This window comes from Lepidochelys kempii, chromosome 3 (genome assembly GCF_965140285.1).
Source record: "Lepidochelys kempii isolate rLepKem1 chromosome 3, rLepKem1.hap1, whole genome shotgun sequence".
In the NCBI taxonomy this organism is placed as follows: domain Eukaryota; kingdom Metazoa; phylum Chordata; order Testudines; family Cheloniidae; genus Lepidochelys; species Lepidochelys kempii.
The window spans coordinates 59553583-59575344 of record NC_136382.1 but is presented as its reverse complement, the minus strand read 5'-3'; positions in this window follow the sequence as shown (position 1 = coordinate 59575344).

Sequence of the window (21762 nt, the reverse complement as noted above, 5' to 3'; positions counted from 1 at the left end):
GAGTTCAGAGAAATGAACAGTGTGAGTAAAGAGAAAAGTCAATGAGTGTAGAGAATGTCAAAGTTATTCTTTTGCTCCAAGTGGAGGAGCACTCGAACAATTTTTAAGATGAGGCTGCTGAAAGCCATTGAACAAAACTCTAACCCCTGTATAGGTTGGAAGACATGACTTTGGTTGCTATTATTACTTCAAGCCTGGGGGATTTGCCGTACCCCCACACTCCAAGTTCCAGCACCCCAGAAATCTAACCCCTTATTCCATATTCCATGATAAACTCATTTAGATACTAAGTTACCTGGAAAAAAATTCTCCCTACTAAGTCAAGAGCTGGTGGTAGTGACAGCCACACACATTTTAAAAAGCATACTTGAGAATTTCATGGCCCTAAAAATATCACATTTAAGTTAGAAAATATGGTCACCTTAAGCGGAGAGAGTTTTATGCCACCTTTCTAAACCCTTTGAGTGAAATCTTGGCGCTACTAAAGTCAATGAACTTGTTGCCATCAATGAGACCCGGATTTCCTCCCGATCCCTGCAGCCAGGCCCAGCAGCACAAGTCAGAGCAGCCAAAGCAAGGGCTGAGCTATGCATATGAGCTTGTAGGAGCAGAGCCTAGAGTTCATCCCTGATGAAATGTTGGAAAAAGGAAAACATTGAACACAAACGTTTACATCTATGGAGACTCATATTTTTATCATAAATTCTATTAAGACTATTAAAAAAAAACCACTTACTAGTGAGCATACCGCTTAGTACCATGAATAACCCCAGTGGTAATATTTGCAGTAAAAAGCCCTACATTTAGACATGAAAGAAGAGTGATGATCCCAAGGAGGGACAAGAGGGTACTAAAAAGGAGGATGAGTGCTATACTAAAAGCAAATGTGTGAACATATAAAAATAATAAGAATGGCCATGTCTCCATAAATTTACCTGGTAATCTCCCTCTACAATTGTCAGATAGTTATGAAAACCAACACAAGGAAAGATGAGCAGAGTTATGTGGAGCAATATAATGCCTAGATTAAGCCTTAAGGTTTTACAAGATCATAAATTCCTAGGAACGCTTGTGCTCCCAAGTGGTAATCTGTATACTGTTACTAGAGGCTTGGCACATTTTGACACTCTGTTTACATCAGATATGCAACAATCAATTTGGTTTCCTTTATAAAAATCTGAAAATGAACATGATTTAGCCTTGATTGGTCCAGTTACTTTCTTAAGAAAATTGAGTAACCCAATCATGTAATATAATAAAATGAATTGGAATGGAAGTCTTTGCTGAGTAAACAATCATCAGAGAATAATAGCAGTCATTTATCAGATATAATGTCAAAATCACAATAAACTATAGATCTTCTATTGCCATAACTCCTGCTCTCAGCCCAACCCCTTCATAGCATATTTCTCCATTTGATTCCCATAATATGTTTTTCAGAGAATTACAGCAGAAATTTACACAGGAAGGTTCACCAGGTCAGATCTATCATCATTATTAAACATAATCCTGACCCTCTTGTAGTATCTTCCATAACCTCCCTATCTCCGCAGCCCACAGTATCAACCATTTACATGTCTAGTTGCAAAAATATGCTATCTTAATGGTAGTCAGCAAATCGGTCATTTAGTAGTGGCGAGATGCAGTTTGTTTATGATTTTAAAAAATGTAGAATGCACACATGAAGCCTCTATGATATAGTATCCTGGTGTTGGAGGAGTGGTTCTTCAATGGGGCTGGAGGCTTTTATAGGTGGCCTCTCAATTCATTTGCAGTCTCTGGTCCAGTAGGGGCCAGTTTCAGCTCCAACAAATGTGCAGCTGGCAGGAGTGTGAGGCAGAGAGGGGCAGATGAAGTGAAAGCAGTCAGGCTGCTGCTGCAGGCTGTGAGACGATATCTCCCTGCTCATATTTCTGGAGCAGCTACTTTCATGATCGCAAGTGGGCTAAGAGGAGGAAGAACAGAGGAGCCCTAATCTCCTGTCTGCTACTTGGCTGCAGTAGAACACTCTTCAACTGTGTGGCAGGCACAAGTAAATCTCAGACTCAAGTTTATTGTCTGATCTGAATGGAGTTCAATTATTCCCCGATACATATCAGCGTGCTCACAGGGTGCCCAGCCATTTGATGGCATCATCATCAGCCAGGTGGGAAGTCAGGAGCCTGCTTTTGAAATAAGTCAGTGGGCAATCAACAATGATATGCAACATAGTCTGAAGTTGAGCAAAGCTGCATTGTGGGTGTCAAGGTTCCTCCCCCACTCTGAACTCTAGGGTACAGATGTGGGGACCTGCATGAAAAACCTCCTAAGCTTATCTTTACCAGCTTAGGTCAAAACTTCCCCAAGGTACAAAATATTACACCCGTTATCCTTGGACTGGCCGCTACCACCACCAAACTAATACTGGTTACTGGGGAAGAGCTGTTTGGACGCGTCCTTCCCCCCAAAATACTTCCCAAAACCTTGCACCCCACTTCCTGGACAAGGTTTGGTAAAAAGCCTCACCAATTTGCCTAGGTGACTACAGACCCAGACCCTTGGATCTTAAGAACAATGAACAATCCTCCCAACACTTGCACCCCCCCTTTCCTGGGAAATGTTGGATAAAAAGCCTCACCAATTTGCATAGGTGACCACAGACCCAAACCCTTGGACCTGAGAACAATGAAAAAGCATTCAGTGTTTTACAAGAAGACTTTTAATAAAAAATAGAAGTAAATAGAAATAAAGAAATCCCCCCTGTAAAATCAGGATGGTAGATATCTTACAGGGTAATTAGATTCAAAAACATAGAGAACCCCTCTAGGCAAAACCTTAAGTTACAAAAAAGATACACAGACAGAAATAGTTATTCTATTCAGCACAATTCTTTTCTCAGCCATTTAAAGAAATCATAATCTAACACATACCTAGCTAGATTACTTACTAAAAGTTCTAAGGCTCCATTCCTGGTCTATCCCTGGCAGAAACCAGCATACAGACAGACACAGACCCTTTGTTTCTCTCCCTCCTCCCAGCTTTTGAAAGTATCTTGTCTCCTCATTGGTCATTTTGGTCAGGTGCCAGCGAGGTTACCTTTAGCTTCTTAACCCTTTACAGGTGAGAGGAGCTTTCCCCTGGCCAGGAGGGATTTCAAAGGGGTTTACCCTTCCCTTTATATTTATGACAGTGGGTCATTAGAAAAATCCCGTTTAAAGAGACTCGCGACATAGTTGCCCTGTCCTGTTCAAAACTGGTTCAGAGGTGACCACAGGAGCCTTGGCAAATCAAAACCTTGTGGACAGATGGTTGGGTCAGTGGTGAGAGAGTGATAAATGACTGTCATCACTGATGACTCGTTGTGCCAATCAGATTCCACCATCACTTCCTGTGGTGGCATAAATGACCATAAAGGGTGTCTAGAAGACAGGCCAGCTGGCAGGTGGTTGAAGAGGTCTGCATACAAAAGCAGGTCACTATTCTCACAGATCTTGGCTGGCAGCATGACAGCAGTTTTCTACAAAATGTAAAGATGGGAGCTGTCTTTTTGGATTTGACCACCGTGTACGACACAGTTTGGCACAGAGGCTTTTTGTTTAAACTCTCTCGAGTTGGCCCATGTTGGGTGGTCAAAGTAGTAGAGCTCTTTCTCCAAAACCGGTGGTTTAGAGTACACGTAGGAAACTGGTGTAGCTCTCAGAAGTTTCAGATCTATGGCCTTCCTCAAGGCTCAGTTCTTTCACCGATTACTGTTTAATGTGTACCTCAATAACCCGACAGCTTTCATGCAAGTTTATCTGTGCCAATGACATCGGCTGCAGCTACCAAGCTTGGTCCTTCTCAGAAATTGACAAGGCCTTGAATGATGATATGAAGCTCATGGCAGACTACTGTTGTCAAAGGCGCCTTCAACCAAGCTTTTCCAAGATGGTTTCTAGTAACAATCAAGATTATTCAGTGGCTTTACCTGCATTCTCACTGATAAATTGTCCTAGGCCAAGAAGGAACCCATTATTCCATCATTGCTTTTGAGGCTGATCAGTTACAAATATTTATTTAATGTGTTTGCAGGAACCCATTTTCCAAAAGATACCCCAAGTTACAATGAGTGGTCATTCTAACAGCAGAATGAACACGGATGTCATTTCTTATAATTTTCATCTGTGTTCACCCTTATTTGGGTTTCCCCTTTCATCTGCTTGGTCATTCCATACAACTAAGTCAGTTCTTTATCGTATTGCCAGATTGCCTTCAGCTTGTTTATCTTAATCTTGATAACTTTCATTTTATTTTTGGATTACTCAACTATAGTCTCCAAGATGTAAACTAGTTATTAAGCTCTGGATGGGGCATGATGGTATGAAGCAGAGTAACAGACAGAATGCTGTTCAATTATATTCCAGAGAAACACTTATTAAAAAGACAGAAAAACCTTTGTTTAGATATTTTTCTCCCAGTTTGCTGCTAGCAAGTTCCAAAACTTAACTATATCCAAATAAATACAAGTTAGAATTCAGAGGAAAGCACAAAGTATATAGGGCCTGACCTAAAGTCCATTGAAATCAATGAGGGTCTTTCCACTGACTTAAGATCTGGCCCATAGTCCCTGTAGTTCTTCAGGTGCCAGCTAAGTTTCTGAATTTAGATCATTCAAATCTTTCATATCATCATCCTTTATCATACAGGAAAAAGCCCTTTCATTAAAAAAGTTATTTCTCCAACATTTTAGCCTTTTACTTCAAATAAAAGAATAGTCTCTTTCCTTAAAGCCTCACTGAGAAATTTGACAGATTTGTTTTGAAACTTATTGCCATACTTGCTTTATCTTTAAGCTTTTAAGCTCTTGTGATGCTTAAACAGCCAGGGCCAATGGTGAACTCTATTCTAGAAATTCTGATAACACACTCTATGTGACTCAGTTGCCATCTTGCTAACACACTGGAGATTGAACTGGGTACCTCCAGAGCTAAAAGCATGAATTACCACAGCTTGAGCTAAAGAGTCATAGAAGATTAATAGCCTCTGAGGACTGAGCACAGAGGAGAAGGCATTACACACTGACCAGTGGGTTACGTAGAGCTGAACTTGTGTTGCCTTTTCTACTTTTAAAAAAACCTGTTGTGGAGATTGGGGAGATTTACTAAGTTATTTTGAAATGAATCTCACTCAAATAGAGCACTTCAGAGAAAGGGAAATTGACTAAATTCCATACTATACTGGAGTACTTAGGGCAGAAAGAAAGGGAAGAATACCTAGTGCTGGGCATGAAACAATTTTCCTATTTCATGACATATCAAAAAAAAAAAGGCCTGTCCTGAATTGGGACAAAAAGTAAAAATTTCATGAACTAAAACTCAAGGAAAAAAATGGTTTGGGTCAGTCAAAACCTTTTGTTTCAATAATTTGAAACATTTTGTTTTAATTTCAACCATTTTAATTAATTATGTTTTGCTATAATTAGCTTATATTTCTAAATAAAAAGTCATTTTGAACGGGAAGCCAGAATTTTACATTTTTAAAACTTAAAAAAAAAATGTTTTCACAATTTGCAAAACTTATTTTCAAATGTTTTTTATTGAGGAATACAAACAGTTTTGATGAATAAGCATTTACAAAGAAAACAAAAGTTTTAACAAAAAATTGCTAACCAGCTCTAAAAATAACATTAAGAGACACAATGGATGGAAGGCAAAAAAGACCATATGGGCAGCTACACATCTTGGAGTTAGTATGTGGGAGGCTACAGGGCAGGAGACAGAAACTATTAAGGAAGTTGAGAGGTGAGGTGACAAAAGTGAGACACACAGAAGGTGGAGAAAATCTATTGTCACAGAAACAGCATTTGCCAGTGTCTTAAAAATAACTTATTTAGACTCAGAAAGAATGTATAGAGAAGAGCTGGTTTTCCCAATTGAATTTACAAAAAAATAAAAATGAAAAAACTGGAGGGGAAAAGTTGTATTATGGATTTGTCTCTATTTTTTTTTAATTAAAATGCCAGGTTCTGCACTCAGTTATGTACTATAAAACCAGAATAACTGCACTGAATTCAATGGAGTTATTCTGGATTTACAACAGGATTTATGAGAACAGAATTTGAGTGATTCTACAAGTTAGAAGACTAGGTTTCTTGTTTGTCTCTATTCTGTTCTATTCAAATTCTTATACCATGCTTAGTATCTGAGCCCCTTCCAGAAGTGCATTAAACTATGTAACTGGAATTTGTCATGTGATTCCCTTTCTGCCTTTTTCTCTTCAACAGCAAAATTATGTACATATTATTATTATTATATATTATCTGTGAATTTAAATCATACCTACAGGAAAACTGGACCTTTTTTGCTTAGTCCAATAATCTTTCAGTTTAAAAGGCAAGAGGCATTTCTCATATGTGTTTGAAAAGAACGGCATTTTGAGCTACTCTGGATTTATACTTATGAAACTGGGTGAAATTTGATCCTTTACAGTCAGAATTTTAATTCTGTTGGCAGTGCCCAACTGGATGAAAATTGATATAATTTTTGACAAAGTAACAAGTGGCCTGTTTTCAATTGCTGAGAAGAGTCTTACCTTATAGCCATTCAAGCTGATAAGCTAAGAAAAATGGTGGCAATGTCCTTTTAAAAATAAAATCAGTGGTCACCATGACTTCCTCAGTTTATCAAACAAAGACCTGTTGGAAAGACACAAATCTGAACGCTTGCCTGGGTAATGTGTTCATGATTTCCAGGGTAGTAATGGACTGAATAAGTAATTTTTCAAATTACAAGCTATAGTTACGCTTACTTTGTGGAAGTTACCACAGAAAAGCATACTATGATGAGAAACACCAATTCTTATAACTACACAGTAATCACAATCATTGCTGCTTGTATCATAGGGTTACATTCCTATTCAGAAATTTAAATTATAGTAGAGATGAGTTTCATGTCAACATATGCAGACATTTTTCCCATGAGTAATAATTGCTGTAGCAACGATGAACCACAATTGGTATAAATATCTTTTGATGCTTGTTTCAAAGCACCAAGGACAAAGATTTGGATTAATGAGAACGAAAGATGGTCAACTGTTTACCTCTTTCGTAAAGGAGCCTCTCAATGCTTTCTCAGCTAATCAGTATCATTGGCATTTATCTGGCGCTACTATTTGTCAAATGTCTTTTCTAGGACTCAAGTGATGATCCCAGAGTTACACTGGCAAAACTTGTCGTGCTGATCACTCTCAAATCCCAGTGAGGTCAAAAGTTGCACCTTCCAGCACTGGTACATGAAACAGAGAGGGTGACAGTCACCAAAAGTGGCTGGAGCCTCAAAAAGCCCTTTTAAAGAGACTGGTCAGGATGGACAGACTAGGTCTCTTTTCGTTCCCTCAGTGAGTCATTTAAAAATCACATTTCCTCTCTCCAATTAATCACTGCTTCAGTGACTGATCTGAGAGAGAAACATATGTGTGAAATCATTAATATCTATAAGAAATTAGATGGAGGGAAATTCAAACTTGGGGCCAAAGCATCTAGTCAATGTTTCTAAATGAGTGAGATGGAAAGATAAGGGAACTGAAAAATAGCTCATTTTAAGCAGAGCAACCTTTATGAAATATTTGGGTTTGAAGGCAAACTAAAAAACTTCAGTGCAAGAAATATAGTGAACCTGAAGGCTTTCAAATGTCTCATCATGTTGTTATAATGCTGTTAAAATTAGCTTGTCCATGGTAAAAAAGTCTACAAAGTAAGAGAGTTCTGCTATAACTATGCTATATGGACTACCTGTCTTCTATAAAAAAAATGGTATGTACCCGTCTCTCTGAACTTAGACTTTGGTGAACCCCAAATAAGAATATTGACAGACGTATGAATTGGGCTGTGAGTTGTCTCCTGTTCTGTCTCTCTACCACCCTTCCCTGAGTAGGGAAGTCAGGTCAGCTTTGGCATTGCCTTGTACATGTGGAGCCAAAATTACAAGGCCCCAAGCAGTCATTTGTGTTGCTTACAAATAAGGTAGTCATGATCCATTTGTACTTGGCCTCAGCTCAGCGTCTTCTAAGAGAACCATTCATAGTTTTTCTTTGTAGCCTATGGCAATGATTTATGTTAGATGACAACATGTGGGAAGATGCTGAGAAGTGAGGGGTGCACGCTGTTTTCGGCTCTGCCGATGGAAGCTGGTAGCTTTACATGTCTTCAGGGGTTGCCCAGAGCTGCTGAAATGTTGCCAGTTTCTGGGGTAACAACCAGAAATTCTTCAACATTGTCTCTTAGGAAAGAGGAAATTGTTTACAAGAGGCCAAGTGATCTACTTCATTACACAGTTCAGCCTCTGTCCGTTATCATCTATAAATAAATCATGTAGGGAAATGCTCTTAGCAGTCAGATACAATGAGCCCATTCAAATATGCTGTGTCATTTTTGCCAGACACCATACTGTGCTGCAAGGAGCTGGAGAAAAGTTCTGTTTGTACTGAGCAGAAACAGCATAGTGTATTTGTGAGTCTAAATGTACCCTTGAACTGTAACTAAACTCCATAACTGATAGTCTGTCCATAGGGCAGCAGTATATACAAATGATGGTGCAGAGGCATAGGGTGATTATAAGACTTTAATTCCATTGAGGATCAGCCAATGAATTAAACTAAAAAGGCAAAATGTTGGTAATATGTACACTATGAAACCGTCAGAATGTATAGCGGGTTCATGGAGGTTAGGTCCATCAATGGCCATTCTTATATTCCAATCACTATAAGTTATAATCATGGTCTCATGGATGTAATGTACGTTTTTTGAACACCCATGCAAAAATTTGGGCCACCAGTTTTAAGTTAGATGAATGAAGTTTAATACATTCTATATGGTTTTCAAATTTTTAGCACTTGCACACTATAATGCAAACACCTCCATTTTTAAAAATCAAATTTAGCAGCCAATTAGCCCTTAATGAGAATCAAATCTTCTCCCTGTTTTTAAAAAGCCATTTAAAATAATGACTTTATGCTGACACACATTTTATAATTCTGCTCTGGGAAAATACATTATGTAACATTCCATTTGAATTTTTGTGGTTGTCGGAGACAGAATGTCAGATTGAAAATATAGCCTCAGAGAAAATCTATCTGGGTGGCTATTAAATTCAACTCTGCCGCAGAGAGTTTATTCACAGATGCCATTTTGAAGCCCATATTCTCAACTGGTGATAATCAATGACTTTGTATTGTCCCATCTTTTATATTTATTTTATTGAGTGTCAAATGTTGGAAAATTCACTATTCTGTCATTGACATTTAACAGGGGATAGGCCATTAAATCTTGAGACCTTTCTATGTTTTGTAAAGTACACTATAGTCTCTCATGAGTTTACGGTAAAATTCTCATTCACCTTAGTGGTAGACGAGATAGGGCAAGAATGAACACTTTTGAAAATCTCACCCTATAAGTTTTAATCATAGTGAGCACCGCTCAGGAATTTTGCCCAACAGTTAATAACTCTTCTTGGCTTTGTAATGTTTTAATGTAAGCACTTTTTTAAAAAATTGTGGTCTATGCCCCCGGCTGATGTACACCAGCCAAGGATCTTTATCATGCATTGGGAATGGAAGTAGATGAATGGTCATTCTGGTTTCTTACAGAACACAAAAGTTCAGATGCTCAGCTGGTGTAAATTAGCATAGCTCCACTGCAGTCAAGTGCCAGTAAACACAATAAATCTATGACCAAATCTGGGAGAAGCCATGACTTACGTGCTGTTCTGTTTAACACATGTGACCCATTTCATATTGGTGAGCAGGACACTTACTGATGAGCCTTTTCCTTATGTGTCACTTGATCGTCTTTGTGCCTACTGCTATCGTGTTTCAGGCTTCTTTTTTTTAAAAAAAGCTGTAAATAGCCCGATTTAATAAAGGGCAGTGAATCTTATAGCTGTCTTGAACTGTATCCAACTCAGAAAAGCAACTTAGGACTTCTGAAAACTTTTAATCTGCTCCAATCAAACCATGTGTTATGACATCATCTGAAAGCCTAAAATATTGTTACTTCACTGTAACTCACGCCAAACTATGTCCGGCTACTAATCCATTTAGCATTCAGGCTCCTAACATTTGTCTGAACCAACAAATCCATAAATGTCTTATGTAAAGGAATATCATTGGATCAGGGCCGGCTCTAGGATTTTTGCCGCCACAAGCAAAAAAATGTTTGGCCGCCCTCGCTTTTTTTTTCGTGCCCCCCACCCCCAGCTCCACCCCAACTCCACCCCTTCCCAACCCCTTCCCCAAATCCCTGGCCCAATCTCCTCCCTTGGGCGTGCCGCATTTCCCCCCCGATTGGTTCCTGCGGCTCCCCCCCTGCAACACCCCGCCCTAGCTCTCCTCTGCTCTGCCTGCTCCCCTGAACTCGCTGCCGCTCCGCTTCTCCCCCCTCCCTCTCAGGCGAGGGAGAGGCAGCGCGTTCAGGGGAGCAGGCGGAGCGGAGGTGAGCAAAGATGGGGGAGCAGGAAGTAAGGGGGGGTAGAGGAAACACTCCTCACCCCAGCTCGCCTCCACTCCACCGCCGCCGCCTCCCCCAAGCGCGCCGCCACTCGGCTTCTCTTCCCTCCCAGGCTTGCTGCGCCAAACAGCTGTTTCGCACGCCGCACACCTGGGAGGGACGGGGGAGAAGCGGAGCAGCGGAGGCAGAGCAGAGGTGGGCTGGGGCACATTTCTAGGGGCGGCATTCTGGCGCCGGCCATGCCGCCCCTAGAAATGTGCCATCCCAAGCACCTGCTTGTTTTGCTTGTGCCTAGAGCCGGTCCTGATCATTGGGGAAATCGGTTCTGTCCTTGGAGTCTCATCACAATCCTCCTACACTACTGGCCAGCTAAGGCCACTACTAAAAAGATTACCTCAGGCTATCACATTTTATTCACCCAGAATAAAACATTTTTGTGTTAACTGGGACAGATCAAGGCCTTGATTCTTCACTCCATCCAGGCTCTGCTCAGAGAAAGGGGACCTGCAAACAGCTTGCTGCAGCTCAGTGATTGAGGGCTGCCCTAGCCCCAGCATGGGTTAGAGCTGCTCCTTCCCCTTATCAGGAGCAGGAGAGCTGTTGACAAGTAAGTAGCAACGCTGCCCCTGCAAGTTCTCCACCAGCAAGAGTTCCTCTGCTCAGGGGACAAGTCTCCACCAGCTGTCTCTAGACAGTGCAATGACACTTTTCACTGCTTACATAGAGCAAATGGCCTCAGTGGAGTAGAGAATCTTTCCTCAGTACTTTTACAAAGTGAGCAGCACAAATGCTTGGCTAAGCGTTTCCCCCTCCTTACTACCCACTCTGCTTATGGGTTTGTTTCCTTCCATATTGTGCAGTGAGGAGCCCTTGTATCTAACTTACAAATGATGATGGTGTTGGTCGGCATGGCCAAATCTCAGAAAGGTTGGGTTCAGTTTGTTTAAGCATCCAAAAGTTGCAATTAATTTTGGATAAGAATCGGGACTGTCCAAACTGCTAGAAACTGTGAAATTAGACTAGAAATCTCTCAGGAACGTTCTTTCTCATAGAATCTTTTAGCTTTTCAAGCTCTGGCTATGTATTTTTACCTAATGATGAAAAATGATTTTTACAGAAATGAAAAGCACCCCTAGGAGACATTTCACAACCTTAAAGTTTGGTTTAAGTTAAATCTAAGTGCGTGAAGGTCTCAGAAGGGTCTTTTATTTTTTTCAGAATAGGTTTGTCTGGCCTTTGCTGCAGGAATCCTATTTTAGGATCTCCTGGACAAACAGACAGAACTAGGTAGATAACTCTGAAATTGACACTCTTTTAGACACATGCAAAGGGTCATGAAGAACAAGATACTTAACAGCTAAAGGACATAGGTCTTGCCACACACAGAAGAGGACAAAATGGTTCTTAGTTATACACATTAAGCAGGTCTTTATTCAAGCATACATTTCTGTACTTGACTTCAGTGGAGCTACTCACATGCTTGAAGTTAAGCATGTGCTTGTGCTGGATTGGGACCTTAATGCTATACCTAACAAATCATGAAGTCAATATTAGTTTACAAAACCACAGAAGTAAGATTTTTTTAGATAGAGGGTACAAGATTACATTCTTAATTACAGGAGAAAATAAGGGTCGAGCATAAGACAAGAGACAAAGAAATGGGAAATACTAGATGGACCTTGCAATATTCTTTTAATCCATTGATATTCACTTTGTTTTATATTTGTTTCATTACTTGCACGTGTTATGTCTACAAGGATCTCCTAATGCATGAAATGCTGTGCTGTGTTTTGTCTTCTAAAAGTGGCAGATCTTGCACTGAATATCTTGAGATGTGAGTTTTACTTAGTACAGTTCATGCAGTAATATTCTTTTCAAGCTGACAGCAATCCAGCCGTAGCTTTAGGCAGCAGTAGCTTTTAGTGTTGTTGCCAGCAATGTATTCACTTCCTTTGGCCAGCTCCAACTTTTAAATACTGCAGCATTGTTTAGGGTGCAAAAATAGTATTTACTGGGCAATTTTAATTGAAAAGAGCAGCCTATAATCAATAGAGGTTGCATTTATTGCAACCATATCCCTTATTTATTAATATGCAGCTTTTCAGCCTCCTGCTAACATCTCTTATTATTTTTCATCATTAGGTAAAAATGGAAATAAGTATTTATTAAACACTCTAAAACTGGCAGGCATGATAAATCAGTACCGTAACAACACATTATTGCTTATGCCTGTTTAAAAGTCCTGGATGAGCTATTGTATTTGGATAGTGAATATTATGACATAACTTTCCACATACCAGTGTTCTGCCACTACACTCAATATCCCATAATCAAACACACTGTGGTACATCATACAAGTACTGATGATTGAATACGTTGAGACATTGTGTCTCTGAAAGCAGAGTGTAATATTGAAATTGTAATATGTATGTAATATGTAATTTTTGTAATCATCTACCCAGTAAATTTACTTCAGATTGTTCTCAATGGAAGTCAGATAAATAGAACTAGTAACTACCAGATGACACTTTCTGGATACTTTCCTTGTAGCTATTCAGAATCATGCACTCCTGGCTTTCAATTTTTGTCATGAGACTTGAGTCAATCAATGAATACTGAAAATGAAGCTGCATCCCACACTAACAAATCAAATCAGCAGCATTTATGGTGACTTGTTTAAATCAGCAGTGTTGAAACTGTCATTTTAGTGGGGGTGATATAATTTGGTAATGGCATTGGCAGGGTGTATGGTGGCTAACAGCTGGGGCCTAGATCTTTGCTGTGGCAGAGCTATGCTCTCAAGGCTTCTATTGCAGGGTTTCTGACACTCTAGAGAGTGCTCAATCAGATCAGTCTCAGGGGGCTGAATGCCAAATTGTATTTACTTATGTGGGACTAAAATTTAAATTAATAATGTCTTTTTGCATCAGATCAGATTTATTATTTTGTCTGCCATAGATTTAGCTAAATTCCTCTTATTTCAGGCAGAAACTTGGTTCTGCTTGCAAGAGACTTAATAGAAGAAGTAGAAAAGCTACTTTTGTCTCTTCTGTACAAAGTTCCTTATGATTAAAAACCTTTTGTTTTCATGTGGACAAGTTTTATTGGTTGTCTAGTGGATTGAGCAGAGAAGGGGGAATCAGAGATTCTGGGATCTGAGCCTAGCTTGCTTTGTGATGTTAGGCAAGATGCTTCTTGTGCCTATTTTCCCATCTTTAAAACGGGAGTGAACTGTTACCTAACCGCCTTCACATATATATAGACAGACTTAATTAATGTTTGTATAGTTCTTTGAGATTGTCAAATAAAAGAGAAAATAAAAATTAGTGCTAAACACCATTCTATCTTTTAATTCTTCTACCATGTCCCAAAAACTCCATCCTTTGAAGATGGTTTCTTATAAGCTAAAGATAAATGTAAGTGGGGGAATAGACCCTCTATTGTGGGGAACTTTCCTGGCTTCTGCACTACCCCGGTGAAGTGGGCTAGCGAAAGGATCTGAGTCCCCCTCGGTCTCCCCAGCTGCTCACCGCATCCAGCTCCCGACTGCTCCAGCCCCAGCTCCACCACTCTGTCTCAGCGCTGCTGCTGCTGCTGCTCTGCCTCCAGCTCCCTGGGCTGCTTCTTTGGCCCCTCTGCCTCTGGTTGCTACAGCTCTGCTCCCAGGACGGGTCTGCTCTGCAGGCTCTCTTCTGTGACTCTGCTCCCAGCACTGACCTGCTTCCTGGGCTGCTTTTCTGGCCCCTCTGGCTCTGGTTGCTCAGCTCCTCCCAGGGCAAGTCTGCTCTCTCTGGGCTGTGCCTCTGGCTTTGGGGCTGCAGCTCTGCTCCCAGGACAGGGTCTGCTCTCTCTGGATCTGGCCCAGCTCTGCTCCCCAGCTTAGCTTGGGCCCCTGCTTTCTCCTTAGCTCGGCCCCACTCTGTCTGACCCAGGCAATTCCAGCTCACACAGAGGATGGGACCTCCCTGACCTCCTGACTCCCTGATTAGCCAGCCTGCCCTGTCATTCAGGCTGACCTGGAGCATTGGCCTCTCCCCATTGTTCCTGGGGACTGTCAGTCTCAGGGTCCTGATTCCCCATCGACCCTTCCCCTTTGAGTACTGGGAGCTAGCAACTAAAACACCCCCACTGAATGGTAGTAAGGGGGCAACAGTCCCCTTACATTAAGCAGCGGAGGTGAAAAGATTTTGCTCATATCCCTGGAGTAGATGCACTAGTCTAGGAAGCAGGAAATCTAAGGTAGTACTAGCTGAATGAAATTCAGGGAAACTGAGATTTTGAATCTAACAAGCCATTTGTGAACCAGTCCCTGGCTTTGCAAATACACCATGTTGGGTATTTGGAAATACTGAATAAATAAGACAACTGAAGAACTGGCAGTCTGCAAGTCATTGCGTAGCATCCGATATTGATATTCAGTTTGTGAGTTAGAAGTTGGTCATTTTCTTGTTTTTAACTAGTTTACTAAAACTCTTTAAAAATAAAGTAACAAATTACAAATGGCATACAATGAATAATGCACTTCTAATAGAAACCTGCAAAACCTTAATCAGTATCAGTGGCCATTCAAGTATTTGCAAATTCAGAAAACTCTGACTTCATGAACACCAGTGAATCAAATCTGAGCTGTTTTTTCATTAATATATTTGTGATTCAATTTTTGACATTACTTAACCATCCCTACCCTGGCCTGGATTCCCCTGCATCAGTGACATGATCTAAGCCACTGCACAGTTCCGAAATATATTCCATAGCTTAGAAAAAATGCCTATAATTATTACAGTTAACCCAGGAAGACTAGCATAAGGTCTGTGAAGTAACCTTATACAGTCAATGTTATTAAAATCTTCTTCTGCACTGTGGTGTGTGAAGCATAAACTATACTTAAAATGGAGAATGCTATTAATAATGTGGTTAATTTAGCTACCTCAGGTAATAAATATCAAGATTTTAATGGGACCCTCCGTATTTGGATAGCGTTTTATAATAAAATGGCTAACAATCTGACTGTGTGCCCAGTGGAGTCAATGGAAACGTTCCCGTTAACTTTAATGGTGCAAGATCAGGCCCTAAAATGTCAACAATTCTTCGTCTTGAAAAACATTTTTATCTAGGACATCGAGATATTTGGGAGCGGAAGGGCAAAATGTCTTGCATGATTGTCATAGGCTGTGTCAATTTGTTTTAAAATATTTTGTATCAAAAAAGCTTCTGTTTGTGGAATTCATTGTGGTTTAGATCTCATGTAAGACAGGACCATATGTCAAATAGAAAACACATGCTGCTTGTATTATAAAAGTGAATAATTCAAAGGGTTTTCAGTAAATGTGCAATTTTTAAATGTTTCCCTTAATCTCTGGTAATTTAGATAAAACAGCAGAACATTTTTGCAGACACCAGGGGAGTCACTGATGGTGAATGATTTTTCTTTGAAAAATAAATGGCAATAAGAAACAACAAATTCAGTTACAATAGGGATGAGCATTTGTCAGACTCATTGATTCCGACGTCTTACTAGACATATCAGCCTCCTTACCTTGTGTGAGAAATTTGCCCAGAGAGAAATTCTCTGATTCAGCACCTTACTATTTCTTTCCATAGCTGGAATTAGGTGGAAGCACTGAAAGATGTACTTTTTTTTTTTTAAAGCCATGAACATTTCTTCTTAGATTTCACCCCATTGCCTTTTCCCAGAATGTGTGATATAGCTGTCACAACCCCTCTGTAGTAATCAGAGGACATAGGGACATACAGATATTGGCCAAATGAAGTAACCGCAATGGCCGTTTGCCAGATGGCTGATGGATGTAGCAAGTCTGCAGAAAAAAGTGCAAATCGAAGCCAACCTGACTTCCATATTAAGAGTAAAGGACAGCTGAGGGATAAACACCTGGGGTTGTGTTTGGTGTTCAGCCTTCACTTGACCACCCCTGTAAGGTCTTGTAAGTTCAAAATTTCCTTTTCCTTTTCAGGGATGAGATTTCTACTTTTCCTCTTGGATAAGCAAACCCTTCTGTAATGTTTGTATTTAGAATCATGCAGCTAGACAAATTTAGGGGGACTGTGATTGTTTAGTCACGCTAATATTTTTATTGAAAAAGAATGAAGTTTAAATGAAGAGTCCAAGCTTAGGTTAATGGTTACATGTACATACATGGAACTTAATGGAAATTCAGTTGTCACAAATTCTAAGGTGTTCTGAGTAGCCAGGCCATAATAAAGGAGAATCAATCTCCACCTGATTCACCTCTTCAGTATCAGGATATAAAGACCATATATATATATAACTGAACACAGTCAGAAAAATAGCCCTAATATCTGCATCTGATTTAAAGGTTACTCCCACCACTGCTCCATTTTGCTTTGTGGGTGCATAAAAGCAACATCAGCCAAATCATTTACACTCAATTTCTTGTAAATCCCAATTATTCAAGTCACTTATTTACTGTTATATAGTTTCCATTCTGACACATTGTTAAAATACATAAATCCAGAGCATAAAGTACATGTATAAATGTATATCTCATACAAATCCTGAATAAATACTTGCCTCTAACCAACAAATTGGCAGATCAGCATTAAGCAAGCTGCCACTGAAAATATACATTGAAAAATAAAATATAACTGAGCTCTTCTCCCCAGCCCTATAAATTACATGAACATCAGGGCTGGAGACAACTTCCAATCCTCATAAAGATCATTTTTAAAGGCTTCAGACAAGCAGTAATGTATGGGAACAGTCACGGAGCCAGTTCTTCAGCTGTTGTAAATTCAGCTGGCTTAACTTAAGGTCAGACTAGATGATCTAATGGTCCCTTCTGGCCCTAGCTGTATGAAATGAAATCTCTGAAATTCCATGGAGGATCTCCTGCAGGTGGGGATTTAGCCTATGGTGTTCTTTATAATATCAGGAGAGAGAGATTTTCAATTAGGGGCAAGGGCTGCACTGGTTATACTGTATGTCTAAAGAGACAAGGAATCCCTGCTGAAACAGCTCCTGAAAGCCTTCCCCAAGAGTCAACACTAGTGGACTCTAAAAACATGGGGTGGAATTGTGCGCATGGTTATTGAGGCACTTTTGAAACTCCCACCCATGATCAGTTCTGAATGCATCAGTCTAAAATGAGTGGTTGGTGAACGTGCATAAGAGGTTGTTATGAACTGAGGCTTCAGAAATATCAGCGCAGATCTCACAGCTCTACCTCAGAGGCAAGACACTAGTGCCTCACAGCCATTTTTAGCAACAGAAATAGGGCCCACACCTTTTTTCAGTGTTGATGAGATGTTTTATTACACTTAGAACCCACTGCACAGGTCTCTGATCATTTGGACATGTGTCCAATGCTATCTGTCTCTCTAGTATACTATATTTGGCATCAATATTTTAGGCAGTCTCCAAAGTGAGTAGAGAAAGTGATTTTGTGTTGGTCTTGTGCTTCCAACTCATAAGTGGATCAGCCCAGGGGGCAACATGTTTGGTACTAGTTAGAGCAACAGAACATGTTATTAAATCACTGGTCCCAAGAAAACACCAAGACTCAATGTTTGGCACAACAGAATCCAGACTGATTATTTTATTGTCATTTGAGTTAGCGCACCAGGGATCTAGCAGGCACAGTCTACTAGAGTAAGATGATAGGACAGCCTGAATGCAGTGTTCAGGCAAAGCTTATATGGTAAGAGCAGTAGTGTATATGACAGAGAGGAGTGAACTTTGAAGAACAATTAAGAAATAAAATCTCTTCTGCCAGATAACATCTGTTTCAGTATCTGAAATTTAAGTCAATAGTGTCACCTACTGACCAAATAGCAAAGGATTTTTTTTAATGTAGCAATATAGCTGTGTAGTGTATGTCTAAAGAAATATCCTTTCTGTAGTATGGGACATTCCCACCCATCCTCTCGCTCTGTTGCCTCAAGTTATTATTGGTAGCAATTATTTTCTAAACTGATCTCCCACAGGTGTCATTCTTTTAACAATATTTACTATATGTGATTAAGACATAAAATAGAAAACCAGAACAGTTTCACAGCATGTCAGAAAAATTTCCCCTTGGTATTGAGACATTTTACATAAGCCATTTGAACATGTATCAGTTTATCTTGCGGTTAACCTGGAAACTGTCAAAAAATCAAGAACAAATTCCTAAACCTAAAGGAAACTCCCAGACTCTGTAATTCTCTCACCTTTACAGGCAGTTCTCTTTTCTGTAATGTTAGGTTTGGCTGCTGTAAACTACCAGAAAGGGGTCAGTAAATTAAGGAAACGTTTTATGGAAAATCCTTGGAAAAGTGTATTTTGTGCATTTGGCCAGCACAGCTTCATCACTCTGTAAGCTGCATAAGGGAACCAATTTGGTGCTTGCTTGCTTATATTTGTAGTTCTTTGGGCTTTCACCCAGTCTTGCAATGAAACCTAGCTAGCTTCAAGACTGAGCTTGATAAATTTATGGAGGGGATGGTATGATGGGACTGCCTACAATGGCATGTGGCCCATCAGCGACTGCCAGTAGCAAAAACCCACAATGGCCAGAGATGGAGCACTAGATGGGGAGGGCTATCAGTTACTACAGAGAATTCTTTCCCAGGTATCTGCCTGGTGGGTCTTGCCCACATGCTCAGGGTCTAACTGATCATTATATTTGGAATTTTCCCCCAGGTCAGACTGGCAGAGACCCTGGAAGTTTTTCGCCTTCCCCTGCAGCATGGGGCACATGTCACTTGCATGTTTAAACTAGTGCAAATGGTGAATTCTCTGTAATGTGAAGTCTTTAAACCATGATTTGAGGACTTCAGTAACTCAGCCAAAGGTTAGGGATCTATTACAGGAGTGGGTGGATGAGGTTCTGTGGCCTGCAATGTGTAGGAGGTCAGACTAGATGATTACTATGGTGCCTTCTGACCCTAAAGTCTATGAGTCTATGAGAGCTGAAAATTGCAATATTGAAGCTTGGTGACTGGTACAGATGAGAAGATAACATAAATTGGTTAGTCTCTAAGGTGCCACAAGTACTCCTTTTCTTTTTGCGAATACAGACTAACACAGCTGTTACTCTGAAACACTGAGTAATAAGTAAGTTGTTTAATAAAGTATGGAAATCTAATTATATTATAAAGATGTATCATAATATCCTTAAATATGGAAAAAGCAGCAAAAAGAAAACAATTTGCAGTTTTGCAAAATATTGTGGTTTCACCTCCAAATAGTTCACCAGCTTAACGAAAGTGATATGCATTCTTTATGTGTGGGGCAAATAAGCATCGCTGAAAAAAATGTCTTTGTGAAAATGTTACCATGTTCAAAGGAAGAAGCCATTGTTGCTGGCAGAAATTCTAAGACTTCATAGTTCTGAATTCTGACAAAACACAATTTTTCAAAGAGAGGGCAAATTTAATTTTGCTTGGATCTAATTATCAAAAGAGCCCAATTTAGCCTTTCATTAACTTCTTTCAATATCTTATGCGGAATGAGTCAGTTTTAGGCTACGTCTACACTTTGAGCTAGAGGTGTGATTCCCAGCTTTTCTACACATGCTCACATTTCTACACATAGCTCAGCATTTCTCAAACTGGAGTCAGTGGGCCCCTAGGGGTCCCCATGGCTTCTGAAGCCAAATCAGGAGATTTTAGGTGCTAAAAGTCTGATGGCACAGTGGGGCTAAGGCAGGCTCCCAGCCTGCCCTGGCTCTGAACTGCTCCCGGAAGCGGCCAGCACGTCCCTGTGGCCCCGGGGTGGGGGGTGGGGGTGTCCACGGGCTGCCTCAGCCCTGAGCGCCAACTCCACAGTTCCCATTGGCCAATGGGAGCTGTGGGGGCAATGCCTTCGGGCAGGGGCAGCGCACGGAGACCCCCTGACCCCACCTCCACCTAGGAGCCACTGCCAGAGAGACGTATTGGTCGCTTTCAGGAGCTGCCCAAGGTAAGTGCCGCCCAGCCAGTGCCCGCACCCCTCACCACCTCCCGCACCCCAATCCCCTGCCCCAGCCCTGCCCCCCGCACACCCAAACTCCCTCCCAGAGCCCACACCCCCTCCTGCTCACCAACTCCCTGCCCCAGCCTGGTGAAAGTGAGTGAGGGTGGGGGAGAGTGAGCGACGGAGGGAGGGGGGATGGAGTGAGTGGGGGGCAGGAAGAGGTGGGATAGGGTGGGGCCTTGGGAGAAGGGGTAGAGTGGGGGAAGGGCCTAAATCAAAATGGGGGTCCTTGGGTTGCTAAAATTTGAGAATCGCTGCTCAATGAGAGCTAGTGCGAGGATAGATAGTGGTATTGCCAAGGTAATATGGGTAGTGGTGGCACAGCTTAGCCATGCTCAGAACAAACCCGCCTCAGTCCCATGGATATGTACTCACTGCTCATGCTGCCGTGGCTATACTCCTATTTATAATCACATTAGCTGTCACTGAGCTAGTGAAAGTACGTGTCTACCAACAGATCGAGGGACGTGATTGTTCCTCTCTATTCGACATTGGTGAGGCCTCATCTGGAGTACTGTGTCCAGTTTTGGGCCCCACACTACAAGAAGGACGTGGAAAAATTGGAAAACGTCCAGCGGAGGGCAACAAAAATGATTAGGGGACTGGAACACATGACTTATGAGGCGAGGCAGAGGGAACTGGGACTGTTTAGTCTGTGGAAGAGAAGAATGAGAAGGGATTTGATAGCTGCTTTCAACTACCTGAAAGGGAGTTCCAAAGAGGATGGATCTTGACTGTTCTCAGTGGTAGCAGATGACAGGACAAGGAGTAATGGTCTCAAGTTGCAGTGGGGGAGGTTTAGGTTGGATATTAGGAAAAACTTTTTCACTAGGAGGGTGGTGAAACACTGGAATGCGTTGCCTAGGGAGGTGGTGGAATCTCCTTCCTTAGAAGTTTTTACGGTCAGGCTTGACAAAGCCCTGGCTGGGATGATTTAGTTGGCCTGGCTGGGGATTGGTCCTGCTTTGAGCAGGGGGTTGGACTAGAAGACCTCCTGAGGTCCCTTCCAACCCTGATATTCTATGATTCTATGAGAATCACACCACTAGTTCATCGTGTAGACTAGCCTTAGACCAAGTTCCTAGTGGACAAATGTCCATGCTACAGAAACCACCACCATTTCTATTACTTTCAATTCCATACTGACAGTCTCAATAGAGAAAAAGATTGAATGGACATGAAAATTGAACTGCCCTCTCCCCTTTATATAAATTAGTTTTCTTAGGGTTGAGGCATCCTGGTGAGGAAGCTTAATCTGTCACTTGATCTCAGGAGTGTCTGTTTTGTACATTTCACAACCGGTCAGGGACACAGTCTAGTTCTGTCAAAG